Source organism: Canis lupus, chromosome 24, assembly GCF_011100685.1.
Source record: "Canis lupus familiaris isolate Mischka breed German Shepherd chromosome 24, alternate assembly UU_Cfam_GSD_1.0, whole genome shotgun sequence".
NCBI lineage: Eukaryota > Metazoa > Chordata > Mammalia > Carnivora > Canidae > Canis > Canis lupus.
Window position 1 is genome coordinate 46,595,671 of NC_049245.1, and position 12,537 is coordinate 46,608,207.

Below are 12,537 nucleotides of genomic sequence, written 5' to 3' on the forward strand. Positions count from 1 at the left end.
CCTTCCCCATCTCCTTCCCCATCTCCTTCCCCATCCCCTTCTCCTTCCCCATCTCCTTCCCCATCTCCTTCCCCATCTCCTTCCCCATCCCCATCTCCTTCCCCATCTCCTTCCCCTTCCCCATCTCCTTCCCCATCCCCATCTCCTTCCCCTTCCCCTTCCCCATCCCCTTCCCCATCCCCTTCCCCAACCCATTCCCCTTCCCCATCCTCTTCCCCTTCCCCATCCCCTTCCCCATCCCCATCTCCTTCCTCATCTCCTTCCCCATCTCCTTCCCCATCCCCATCCCCTTCCCCTTCCCCATCCCACAACCCCCTCCTTCCTGGCCCCGGTACCCCCTGCACCCTGCTGTCCCCCCTCCTGCCTTCCTGGCCCCTGGCGCCTGTCACTCACATCTCCCCTTAAAGCCAACCTCAATAGCCACCTCCTCCAGGAAGCCACAGGTGATTATAGTTCCCTTCCCCGCACATATAGCTGAATCTCAGGTCAGCCTCCGTGCCTCCCTCATGTGTCACTTGAATCACAGCAACTGCCGTGCGGCCCCCTGCACGAATCTTCCCTCCGTGCGGCTTCCTCCAGGCAGGAGGCAGAGCCTGGGAGCTGGTCTGCGGCCGGGGGGCAGCACTGGTGGGCGTCTGTGAGGACGGCTGCCCCACCCCGCTCACCCCTCTGCCCCCCGGCTCCACCCGCCTCCATCCGAGCAGGGGCAAGGGCATTAACTGAGTGACCAGATTTTTACTGAGGCCGCGTCTTCACGGGGCCTGGAGTTGGCTGGTGATGTATCGACACGGTCCTCAGCAGGGGAGCCGCGTTAGGAGCGGCAGGTTGATTTAGCCTCGGAAAACACAGATGGAAGCTTGGCTCAAATATTCATCATCTCAAGAGCAGCTCTGGAATCGTGGTCCAGAGGATTTAGGGGGTCGTAAAGAGGACATCAGGAAGGGCTGGCCTCACGGAGGCCTCCAGACAGCTGGCCTCGAGCCCGGGGCGAGGGGCTGGTTCACAGCCCGGGCGACCCTTCACCTGGAGACCAGGTGCCGTCGTCCCTGCGCCTCCCTCCACGGCGCAGCACAGGTTCAGAATCGTGTGTTGAGATGAGAGAGCTTTTGTTCAATGTGGAATTTTCTTACTTTTACATCCGGCAGCCCACAGGAAGGTTTAAAACCTCAGGTGGCCCAGCGCCCCATCCCCCTCGGCTTGTACCCCGCTATTAGACGGGAACGGGGTTTCCTGGCTCCCTGTCCGGAGTCCCTCTTGACGACGTGATTGAGCCATGGGCTCCGTCACAGGGACTGTCACCCTGCGTGGAAATTCGAGGAGCAAATGCGCGGCGAGTGCCCGGCTTCCGTGCCCCAGTGCAGTCCGCCCACCGTAGGGCACGATCCCTCTCTTAACTACAGCCAGGAGCGGAGAGCACTGTGCACGGTTACAGGCAAAGACAAAACAACTGCATCTGACTTTTTTTGTCTTCTCAGAAGGCTCATCTCAGTGCCTCCCCCCTCTCCTCCCTCTCCCTGGGGCTGGTCCAGTTTTCACACAGACTGCCTCCCCTGCACCTGCTCCCGGGCAAGCCCCAGAGCCCCTGTGCCTGTCAGCCAGGCCCTGACCCTCCATCTGCAAGCCGCCCCCTTGCTCGGATGCTCCCCATCATGGGACCATGCACTGGTGTCGGGAGGAATGGGGGCCCCCACTCTGGCAGCCAGCCTCTGGGCCACGGGCTGGAGAGTGGACACGGGCCCCCTCTTCCCACAGCCCTGGGGCCTCAGTCCGGCAGGGACAGACCCACAGACCTGCACATCCCGCCCTAATGGAGTGGCCTGTTCAGCCCCTCCCCTGCCCTGCCCTGCCCTGCAGTTGCTCCCCAGGACGACTGTCATTTATGGAACCTGCATCGGACACTATGTGACCGTCCCATCCCTCATCTCTTGGACCCCTCGAAACTATAACCTTGAGGTCGATACGATAACACCTTCTGATTTACAGAAGGGGAAACCAAGGCACGGTGCCTGAGCTGCATCACACGCGGGAGGCAGGATCTGTGCTCTCGCCACCCCGGATACGAGCCACAGCACCACGGAACATAGTTCACAAGCTCATCCAGCAGACGGCTCGGCAGCTGGGCTGTTTCAAAGCACAGTGTCAGCTGGTGGAGAGCCCGGCTGGTGGTAACAGCACAGAGCCCGTGCTGGCTTGGGAGGAAATGTCAGGCCACCGTCTTGCCAAGAGAGGTCACCACAAATAACCGCGCACTGTTCCCAGGTCAGGAAGAGTGAGGTCGGCGCTCACGCCCAGCTCCTTTGCAGAAACTTGCCTTCAGCGTGCCTGCCTCCCCGTCCAGAGCACCTCGTCCTGGTCAGGACACCAGGCAGGGCTCCTTTCAAAACCTACAACCACTCCTGTTTTTATAACTCAGGCCTTCCTCCCTTTATTGGGATATACCACCCCGAAGATGCACAGGTGACAGCACCCAGCCGGGTGACTGTTCACAGACAAGACCCCAGTGTAGCCAGCACCCAGGTCAGGTCACCCCGAGCTCTGATCCCACTATCCCGAAGGGTGGCCAAATTCCCAAACTCAACCTTTTTGACTAGTTTGCCGGACTCTGAATGTGAGGTACACACAGTCTCTTGTGGCTCGAACCTTGAGTGGGGCAAGAGGCTTGGAGTCCGTCCGCGGTGTCATGTGCAGCCCAGCGGGTCCATCGTGCATTTGCTTTTCCTCTGCAGACGGAGACCAGGATTGTTGACCCATCGCCGGCTGACAGCGCTGGGGAGATGTCCAGGATCAGGAGACAGGGCTGTGGGGACTCCCGGGCTCGGGCATTCCCGGGGCCTGGCCCAGGTGTGTGCCCCGCCTCAGTGGAGCCCTGCAAATGGCCTTCCAGGGGCGCCGGCCCACAGCCCTGGGGCCGCCTAGGAGCCCCCAGTGTGACTTGCTCCTCGGCCACTCCTGACCCCGGAGCTTGTTGAGTGGCTAAGCCCCTCGGGCTACAGGGGGAGGGTGACGCCCGTGCCACCCTCACAGGATTGTGGAAGGAATTGAACGAGCGGGTAATGACGCCAGAGTGCTGGGAACGGGACCGCCGGAATTGGGTTCCCTCTTACTCCCCTCACCCCGTGTTTCATCCCAAGCAGCCCGCTCGCTGCCAGCCCGGGATCCCCCCTCAGAGCCCGCAGGCCGCTCCCGTTTCACCCGCTGTCGCTTCAGGTATCTGCACATGGAGTCCAAATCCTGTGTGCCTTTCAAGGTCTCTTCTCCCTAAATGCACAGGTGTGGCTGCACAGCTTCAGGGGGACTTCCCGTGGTCGGGACCCCCGGTCACCAGGAGGGTGTGGCGTGCGTCACCTGTTCACTCTCAGGGACCATGTCCTTTTACTCATCAGATACAGCCCTTGGGTTCCAAAAGAACTTTTAAGAAGTAATGATTGTGGGGATCCCTGGGTAGCTCAGCGGTTTAATGCCGCCTTCAGCCCAAGGCGTGATCCTGGAGTCCCGGGATCGAGTCCCACATCGGGCTCCCTGCATGGAGCCTGCTTCTCCCTCTGCCCGTGTCTCTGCCCGCCCCCCGACCCCCGTCTCTCATGAATAAGTAAATAAAATCTTAAAAAACAAAGAAAGTAATGATTGTTACTGCAGGGGTCTAGCCCTCCCTCCCTCATGTGTCCCAGGCACTGGGCAGGTACTCATGCCACCATCATCCCTGTATTGACTATCCCTAGTTCCCAAACCCAGGAAGCCCGTGTGGCCTCCACAGCCAGCCTGGAGGGCTGCTGTTGTTCCCATTTTAAGAGCAACCCAAGGTGCAGGGGAGGGTCCCTAACCACAGCCTATGCTAACTCTGCCCCCCACCTCCCGAATAGGAAGAGTACTCTTGAAGGACAGACTGGAATCTGGACAGAACTAGATTCCCTAAAATGGTGGGGCTACATCCATCCGCTTCTCTACTTATCCACCCACCCATCCATCCATCCATCCATCCACCTGTCCATCTATCCATCCGTCCACCTGTCTACTTATGTATCCATCCATCCGTCCGTCCATCCACTCCTCTACCTATCCATCCATCCATCCATCCATCCATCCATCCATCATTCATTCACTCACTATCATGGGGCCATCCATTCATCCATCCATCCATCCGCTCATATGATGCAAGCTCCTGGGACTCCATCATTGGGATGATGCCACCTCTTGCTGGACTTTCTAGAAGCTGAGTGTGAGCATCACCCGTCATGTGACTTAACCGGTGAAGGTGTCCTGTTGCACTGGAGGCACCACCGCAAGATTCTGGGCTCTTGGACCTTCTTTCACTTTCCTTAGTGGAAAGGGCTTCGTGTTTAGTGACATTCGGCACTGTCATAGGTTGGCATGCTCCTCTGTCTTTGAAAGGTGACTTCAGCTCACTCTTATCAACACTTGGTGACTCTTTGGAAAACGCGATGCTTCCATTCTGGACACAGAGCCGATGTCTCTAAGCGATCGCCACTGTTTCTCGCCTCCGGGGCTTTGATTCCATTCCCCGGGATAATGGTCCAGTGGCTGGTGCTGGGAGATGGGCAACCGCAGGGAGGCCTGTTGGTCATTCTTGGCAAGAGCCTTTGTGACCAAGGGGCGGGTGCAGGGCGGTCGCAGCTGCTCTCACGCTCCCCGAGCAGGTCTTCACGAGGGCATCTCCGAAAGGCTTCTCGGCTCCCATTGAGAGGACACACCATCCTGCTGCGCTGCCCGCCGCCCCTCCCTGGGAGACCCAGGCCCATTTGTGAGATCCCTCGAGACCCTGACAACGTGAAGGCGCAGGGGCACAGTTTCTATACTGTGGAGCATCAAGACAAGCGTGCACACGGCCCACAGATGCATCCACACACTTCTGCCGAGCATCTTCTTCAGTTATTCCGCTGGAGGCTTGCGAGTGGAAATAGTGGAGACACTGACGTGACCCCTGCCCCCGCCCCCTCCTGCTGCAGAAAGGGGTGATGATGGGGCCTGACCCCCTGGGCGGTCCGGTGGGATCCGCCCCAGTGAGCGTTAGGAGCCTGACCCTGAGCCCGTGGCCAACCCCTGATGTCTGTGTGGCCTCAGGAAGTCGCTCTACCTCTCTGGGCTCCGTGTCCTCAGCTGCGCATGGCTTTGTCCACGTCCACGTAGACTTGTCTACGCAGAGCGCTCAGGACGACGCACAGCACAGAACGGGCACCGCGCACATGCCGCCCGTCACCGCGATTCCCTGCGGAGTTGGCGGGTCGGCCGGGCCCTTCTCACGGGTCAGGCCCCGAGATCAGCGTTCAGCCTTCGCTTTCTTCTTTAATCCTCCGCCCAGCCCTGTGAAGGGGTCGCCGACGTTTGCCACCTTCCCCGGTTCAGAGCTGAGCGGCGAAGCAGAGCGCACACCCAGGCCTCCCCGGCCCCGGAGGGGCTTCTGGACTCCTCCGTTGTGCGGGTTAGAAGTCATTAACTTGAAGGAGCTTTCAGCCTCGTTGGGAAAATAGGATTATAATCACCCAAACCGTGGCACGAAAATGAAGAGGATAATTAAGTGTTCAGATGGGCGGTGGACACGCTCACCTGTGCCGGAGGTCGACGAGACTCCGTGGACAGCTTCCACGGGGCCTTGCGGGGAGCGTGGAACAGACGCCGCGCTGGGGACGCAGGAGGATCCTTCAGGCCAGGAAGGGCGTGTGCCCTCGTCAGGAATTAGACGTGGCTCTTACACGTTTACAGGATGGTTCCTTTGCCGTCGTTGATGTGAGGAAGGACTTCCGATCCACCAAAGCCAGGCTCGGCCCTCCGCTCCCTGCGGTTCCCCTGGCCCCGGCACCATGGGCAGCCCGCGCACGTCTGCACATCCCGCCCGACTCTGGGCTCCTGCGGGACGAGGACAGCCGGGCCCATCTGTGTCCGTGGGTGCCACGTACAGTGTGATGCTAAACAGCCTCCGAAATGAGGGCACTCAGGGCAGCATGACCAGGTCAGACACCTCTCTTGGGAAATGTGCTGGGGGAGGAGGCGACAGGCGGAGGGGCAGGAACAAGGCAGGAGAGGCATCGGCCCCACTCCCGTGCCCTCGACACCGTCCGAGCTGAGTGTCAGGCAGGCGCATCCCCGAGACGGGTGTCGGCACACACGCCACACACACTCGCTCGCTGGTCTCAGGCGGACCTCTGGCTGCGAGCACCGTCCCCACATCGCAGAGAGAGAGACCCAGGCACAGAAGAGCAAACCCGCCAGGTCTTGGAGGGACCAGGGCTCAGACCAGGGGTACCTAGTTGCTCAGCTCAGCCCCTGACCCCCTCTCTACCCGGTTGAGCCAGGTTCCCCGGGTTGACCTGACTCAGTTCCCCGAGAGCAACTCCAGGCCCAGACCCTTGCCGTGCGGGAGCACAGCAGCACCCTGGCCCCTTGGAGCATCCTGGGAGTTCACCTTCCTAGGAATGGGGAGCGCAGATCTTGGTACGACCGGCTTAAGGCCAGTCCCTTAGCTTTTATCCTTTCCCCGAGACGGAGCAAAGCCACGTGTTCTGGGTGCGTGTTGGGCTTCTTGAGTCTGTGTGTGAATTTGACCCGAGTCCCAGGAGCGGGGGCGGGGGGTGCTGAGGAGTTCCGGGCCTTTCCTGCCCAGCCTAGGTCTCGTCCCGGCAGAGGCCATCCTGCTTCTCAGCATGTGTGCTCCCTGCCTGCCCGTTCACCTCCCTCCCTGCACCCCTGGACCAGGGGGGCCCACGCTGCCACCCCTGCCCCACCCGAGCCCCCATGCAGGGAGTGGGCGTCTTCCCACCCAGTGATGAGGGAGCAGGAGCTGGTCAGGCCTGGGGCGGTGCTCCCAGGCTGCAGGGGGAGGAGCCAGGCGAGCTGGGCTGCAGGACCAGGCTCCCCCCACCAACACCCCTCCCCGCCGCCTCCGGAAAGTTGATGCAGGTGGGACCACAGTCTGCGAACTCCGTGAAAACGTGAGAGAGGGGCCCCGCCGCTCCTGACACCAAATGTTGCGCACATTAAAGTTTAATTCGATCTTTTTTAATATCACATTAAAACGTTTCCATCCAGGAATGGAATGGTTATAGCGCGTATAAATCTGCCATACACACAGTGTTTCATTTATATTAGCTTTTATTTAACTTGGTAAAAGGTAATTTGCTTTTATTAATTGATTCCTTCTCCTCCTCCAGTCCGGCAGGCTGTGGGGACCCTGGGTGGGGATGCATGCGGGGCAGCTCCCCCCGGCCCCCAGGGCTGCCCCTCACCTGGTGCCAGTGCTCGTCTTGCAAGGACGCTGCGGGACGGCCAGGGCGCCTGCTTCCCCCACAAGGCCTCACCTCAGGGCGCCCTGGCCAGTACTGACCGCTCAGGGGTGTTGGAGCCCTTGTCAGCCTCCTGCCTTAGGGGGGCACGTAGAAAACGACCCCCATGCAACTGCTGACTCATGGGCACGCCTGGGCAGCGGTGCTGGCATCTGGGATGCGTGGCCTGCGTCAGGCTGGCCGCCTCCGTTGGCCGCTGGTGCCCCGAAGAGACTCGGTGTAACGAGCCCCTGCCTGAGCTGTGTCCTGATGGTCCCTCGGCCCACCTGCCTGTGTCCGTGACCCAGCTCCCCTGCGCTGGCTGGCACCGTGCATTCACCCACCTTCCTCCGCCCATCTCTCTACCCTCAGAAGTGTGGGTCCCGCTCTGTGCTGGGACCGTGCCTCAGTTTCCTCATTTGTGCTGGGACCTTTGAGCCGCTGTCGGGTCACAGTCTGGTGCATCCCCAGGTGAATTTCTGGGTAGGTCGACACGCGGGGCAGTACGGAGGCCGCCAGGTTCATCTAGAGCCCATCCTCTGCACCGCGTCCCCGTCCTGACGCAGAGCGCCCCGGCACGGATGGAAGGCTGCCTCCAGGCCGAGAGCTGTCATCGTCAGCAGACTCCGCTCTAGAAACGCCTCGGCATGTCGCAGGTGCCACGGGCGGCGGGCCGCAGACCGGGTGCCAGGCGGCTTCAGGACGGGCGGCTGGGGTGGGATCGGCAAGCGAGGGTCCGCCTTCCATCCCGGGAAGAGACAGCATCCGCGTGGCCCCTGGGTCACCGGCACCCGCGCTGCCCCCATCACCTGCAAGCAGTGGGCTGCTCGCAGGACTGGGAAGAGCCATAGTCCCTTCCCCCACGGAACCTTCGTGCCAACTTCACTTTGCTACAAAAGTAATATTGAAAATGGCTGGTGTTGGGGAAAAGGTATTTATGACAAGAGCCAAGAGCTACTGGCGGACGCGTGCCTGGTGTTTTCCCACAGGAAAGGCGACACTAGGCCTACCTGCCCAAGGAAGAGCAAGGAGCTCTCGGCTCACGGTTTGAGACACGCCGTCTCCGTGGGGCCGGGGGGCGCGGGTCGCTCTGCAGACAGACGCGGGCTTTGTAATGACTTAGCCGCGCAAAGACCGCATAATTGCAATTGGGACAAATTGTTTTCCGTGGTTTGGATGATGACGCTTCGTATGTGTGCAGTGCTTTAAACCCTTCTCCAAGCTGTTTCATACCCACTCTGCCATGTCCTCCGCCTAACTGAGCTTGAATCGGAACAAAGAAACACACTGATAAATTAACTAAATCCTGCCCTTTTATGGGGGGCAGGAGGGGCGAGAAACACAGCTGCGTCACAGTTGGTTTGTGGGTGCCCATGAAGAAACGTGGAAAAAAATAAGGGGGAAACGTTATGCTCTGCACCCCTCCCTGGCTCAGAAATAGGGGAAAAAAAAAAACCACCAGGAAATCAATCGGATTCATTTTTTTAATATGAAATATTTGCAATGAGATACTTGTTCCTTGTTCTCCTGTTCTTTTCTCTGACCCTCCCATCACCGCTGCTCAGAACACGTGTATTTCTGAAAGTTTCACAATTGGAATTTTTGGTAAGAAGCCGTGACGGGAAGAAACCGTTCAGTAGGAGGGTCAGAGACACAAAGCGTCGGGGGGTCTCCCCCTGGGAGAGACGGACGGCGGAGCCAGAGCGGCTCTGCCGCAGGCTGTGCCGCACATCGTGGGATGCAGCGTCCCTGGCTTCGCCCACTCGATGTCACATCCAGAAATGTCACCCGGCATGGACTGCCCAGGGCCCCTGGGGTGGGCGTGGGCTGAACAAACTGCCCCCGGGTTGAGAACGGCTCGTAAAGAAGCCCCATTGCTGTGAAGCAACAGACCTGTCTGCAGGAAAGCCTCGCGCGGAGGACTCATCCGGGAATCAGGCACCGTGTCCGCAGGGCCGGCTTGGGCCGGAGTGACGGGCCGTCCCCTGGATCTTCGTGTCCCCTCGTGACCACTGAGGGCCACCTCTGTTGTCAGCAGGGAAATGGAGCTGGTGCTCCCAAGGGCAGGGACGATGCTTCGCTTCAGGCAGGCCTTCATCTTCCCCAAGTTCTCAGCATCTGAAGAAGAAAACCAGGATATTGGAGGAATGACAACTAAGGAAACATCTAGAAATTGCTTCTCAGTTTGCACTGTGAGGTTTGTCTGCCAGACCTCCTCCCCGCCTGCCCCGCCTCCTCCACTGGAGACACTGTGTGGCCCCCAAACAAGGAGCTGTCGGGCGGTGAGCCAGCCTCCTCCTCTGCTGCGTGTCCCTGGGGGGCAGGAGGGGAAGGACTTTCAACCATTTTCAAGAGATGGCTCCGAGGGGCCAGAGGTCCGCTCCAGGGACACGGAGACCAGGGCTCTCCTTTCAGGGGAGGCCGGGGCAGAAAGAGCCCTCCCTCCCGGCTGTGGCCCAGAGCTGGGACACCTGGGGAGGTGTGTCCCATGCATGGTCTCAGGGAAGCTGCAGAGAAGCCAGCGCCGCAGCTGGGACGCAGACTGGGCGCATGAGGACAGCTGATGGGCGCTCTGCCTGCCGTCTGCGCGTGGAGCAACTGCAGAGGCACCGAGCATCCGCGCTTCGGGCCCTGGACCAGAGGGAGGGGTGCCCTCGGTCTGTCTGTACCTGCGGAGCCCCGTTACGAAGCGAGTCCACTGAGCATCCCCACGGCTCCAGGGAAGGGTTTAGGCATGCACGTGAACAGGAACACGCCCATGCCCACACACACGGTGCACTCATATGCTGGTGTGCATGCATGCATGCACACACCTGCACACACCTGCATGCAGGAGTGCATGCGGTGTACTCACGCAACTGCCCTCTAGTCTGCATAAATGCATTGTGCATGCACGCACACAGACATGTGCATACAGTGTGCACACATACGTGCACCACACATATGTGCCTTCACACACAGATGCACACTGTGTACTCACATGAGCTCACACACACGAGTTTTCTTTCACATGGACTCTTCGGCAGATCCTGCAAGGTATAGAATCATTTCGTTTCCGATGGTGGCAGGTGTTACAATGCCGAGGGACCAGGGGAGTTCGGGGATGGGCCTCTGCTTTATCAAGAGCCCAGGAAGCCCCCTGAGGACCCCCCGCAGCTGGTGGAGCTGCCGAGTCCTGGAGGCAGAGGGAAGCAGGCGAAGGCACAGGCCAGGGGACCCCGGTTACCGTGTGGATTGTGTGGTCCTACTTGTTTTCCGGAACTCGCACCAAAGTTTCTGGAGAGCTCTTCTCCCCAGCAAACGCAGCACTCCCAGAAGGCAGCCCCCTGCCTCCCAGGGCAAAGCTCTGAGAAGCTGGTGGGGAAGCAGGAAGGGCCGGGGACCCGTGCAGCTCAGTGGTGCTGGGGAGAAGGTGCCGTCCGCTTCCTCCCCCGAGGGGGGCCGGGCCCTGCCGGGGGACCCTCCCTGGAGGCTGGTGCTGGGGGCGTTCCCGGGCGGTGTGTCCCTCCTGGTGCCGGCATGGGGCACCGTGTGCTCTCGGGGTGAACGAGGGGCTTCCCCAAGCCCGGCAACTGTGCGTCAGTCCGAATCTCAGCACCCACCTCCACCGTTCTTAGCGCCGTCGATCACAGCTGTGGGAGGAAACAAGCCAAACTCCGATAGCTCGTTTCTCAATGCGCTACCCCCTGTTTACGCTGCTGGGGTTAGGATCTCGCTGGGCGAGAGCCGCGTTCCCTCCCGCCTGCCTGGGAAGGAACACGTTCACCCTGGAGTCTAAAACGAGGGTGTGGGGAATGGCGTTATCCAAATGCGGCCTGTGCCCGGGGCCCCAGCGTCGTGCCGACGTCACGTTCCCGCTCTTGATCGCGGACTTGGGTTATGTAAGCCATTGTCGTCGGGGAGCCTGGGGGAGGAATCCTCGGGAACTCTGCCTAATTTTGCAACTGCTGTGAGTCGCAAACTCTTTCAAACTTAAAATTAAAAAACCCCATCTCCATAGCATTCAGTTCTCAGCCATCAGCGGATACCTCCGTTATCAGATCTCTTGAGTTGAACAACAAACACATTCTCCAACCCATGCTTTAACAATAAAGAAGGCAGACTCTTGAGCACAAAGTGGCTCCTCTTCGCCTCTCCTCATCCTCTCCACCCCCAACACCCTTCGTTAAAAAAAAAAAAAAAAATCCTCCTTTCTAATGTGAACACTGAAATGTGCATTAAGATCACAAGGCTGGTCTCAGCGCTGGCTTCTTGTTCCCAGATCAGAACCGCCTTAGGGCGGTCACTCTCTGAAAGATAGTTCTGTCCTTGCAAAGCTCCAATGGCACCTTGCGCAGACCTCAAGGGGGTGAATCCCTGGTCTCAGCCTGTGCCCATTTGCTCGGCCGTCCCCCATGGACTGTAACGCGATCGGAAGCTGGAAGAGCAGACGTTTGGCTGGGGGTGTGGAGCAGCCACAGCTGTGTTTCAGCTGAGCTTTCCCCGGGAGATGGAGTGAGTTTTGTGGGAGTGAGAAGGCTGGAGGGCTCGCTTCCTTCACCCCAGTCTGGGGCTTGCATGGTGCACCCCGGATGCTTCCCATTGCTCGGGGCCCGCACACCTGCCCCGGATGCGAGGCTGTGGCCATCCCCGGGAGGCTCCTCGGGAGATACTGAGGATGCATCGTGAGGTGTCTGCAGGCTGCCCAGAAATGGCTGTGCCCCCCAGAGGAATGTCCTCTGCACCCAAGATCTGCTTCTGCAAAAACCCCTCCACATGCAGGAGCTAGCAACGTGCTTAGAAGGAAGAGGGAGGGAGGGAAGGAGGGAGGGAGGGAGACAAACACCTGTGGCATCTCTGCTCTGTGCCTGGCGCCACGTGATGGCCAGCCCTGCATCTCACCTTCTCCGCACGGTGGCTGCTGTGGCTCCCAAGGTCTCCACGTGTCCCTTCCTTGCTCAGGTCACGGACCACGGCAGGTGTCCCCCACCGACTCTCATTCAGAGACGAAGGCCGTCTGCCTTCAGCTTCCAGTTCCTCTGAGTCCTCAGGCCCTCTCCACCCAACCGTGGGCCTGTGAGAGACGAGGAAAGACTCATCCGTCTGCCTACACGCAGAGGGGAGGTTCCAAGGCCCGCCCAGGGGAAGCCGTCCCCGTGGGCGTCTGCTCCCCGGCAGCCACCTGTTCCCGTGGACAGGCGCGCGTGTTCGGTGTTAGCTTTCAGGTTTTGCCACGACGTTAGTGCTTTTATTACCCCCTTTACACAGATGAGGGACCAGAAGG

General features: G+C 59.8%; 1 protein-coding gene and 1 long non-coding RNA gene across 2 annotated transcripts in view; one reads left to right on the forward strand and one right to left on the reverse strand.

Annotated features, from left to right (window-relative positions):
* CDH4 (cadherin 4) overlaps window positions 1-12,537 on the forward strand; it is a 500,399-nt gene that overhangs the window by 196,224 nt on the left and 291,638 nt on the right. The window lies entirely within an intron of this gene.
* On the reverse strand, window positions 8,752-11,131 carry LOC106557721. Its single transcript, XR_005378100.1, has 3 exons — window positions 10,877-11,131; window positions 10,255-10,303; window positions 8,752-9,392 (listed from the first exon to the last, which is right to left on the reverse strand). It is a non-coding gene; the product is annotated as an uncharacterized LOC106557721 (long non-coding RNA).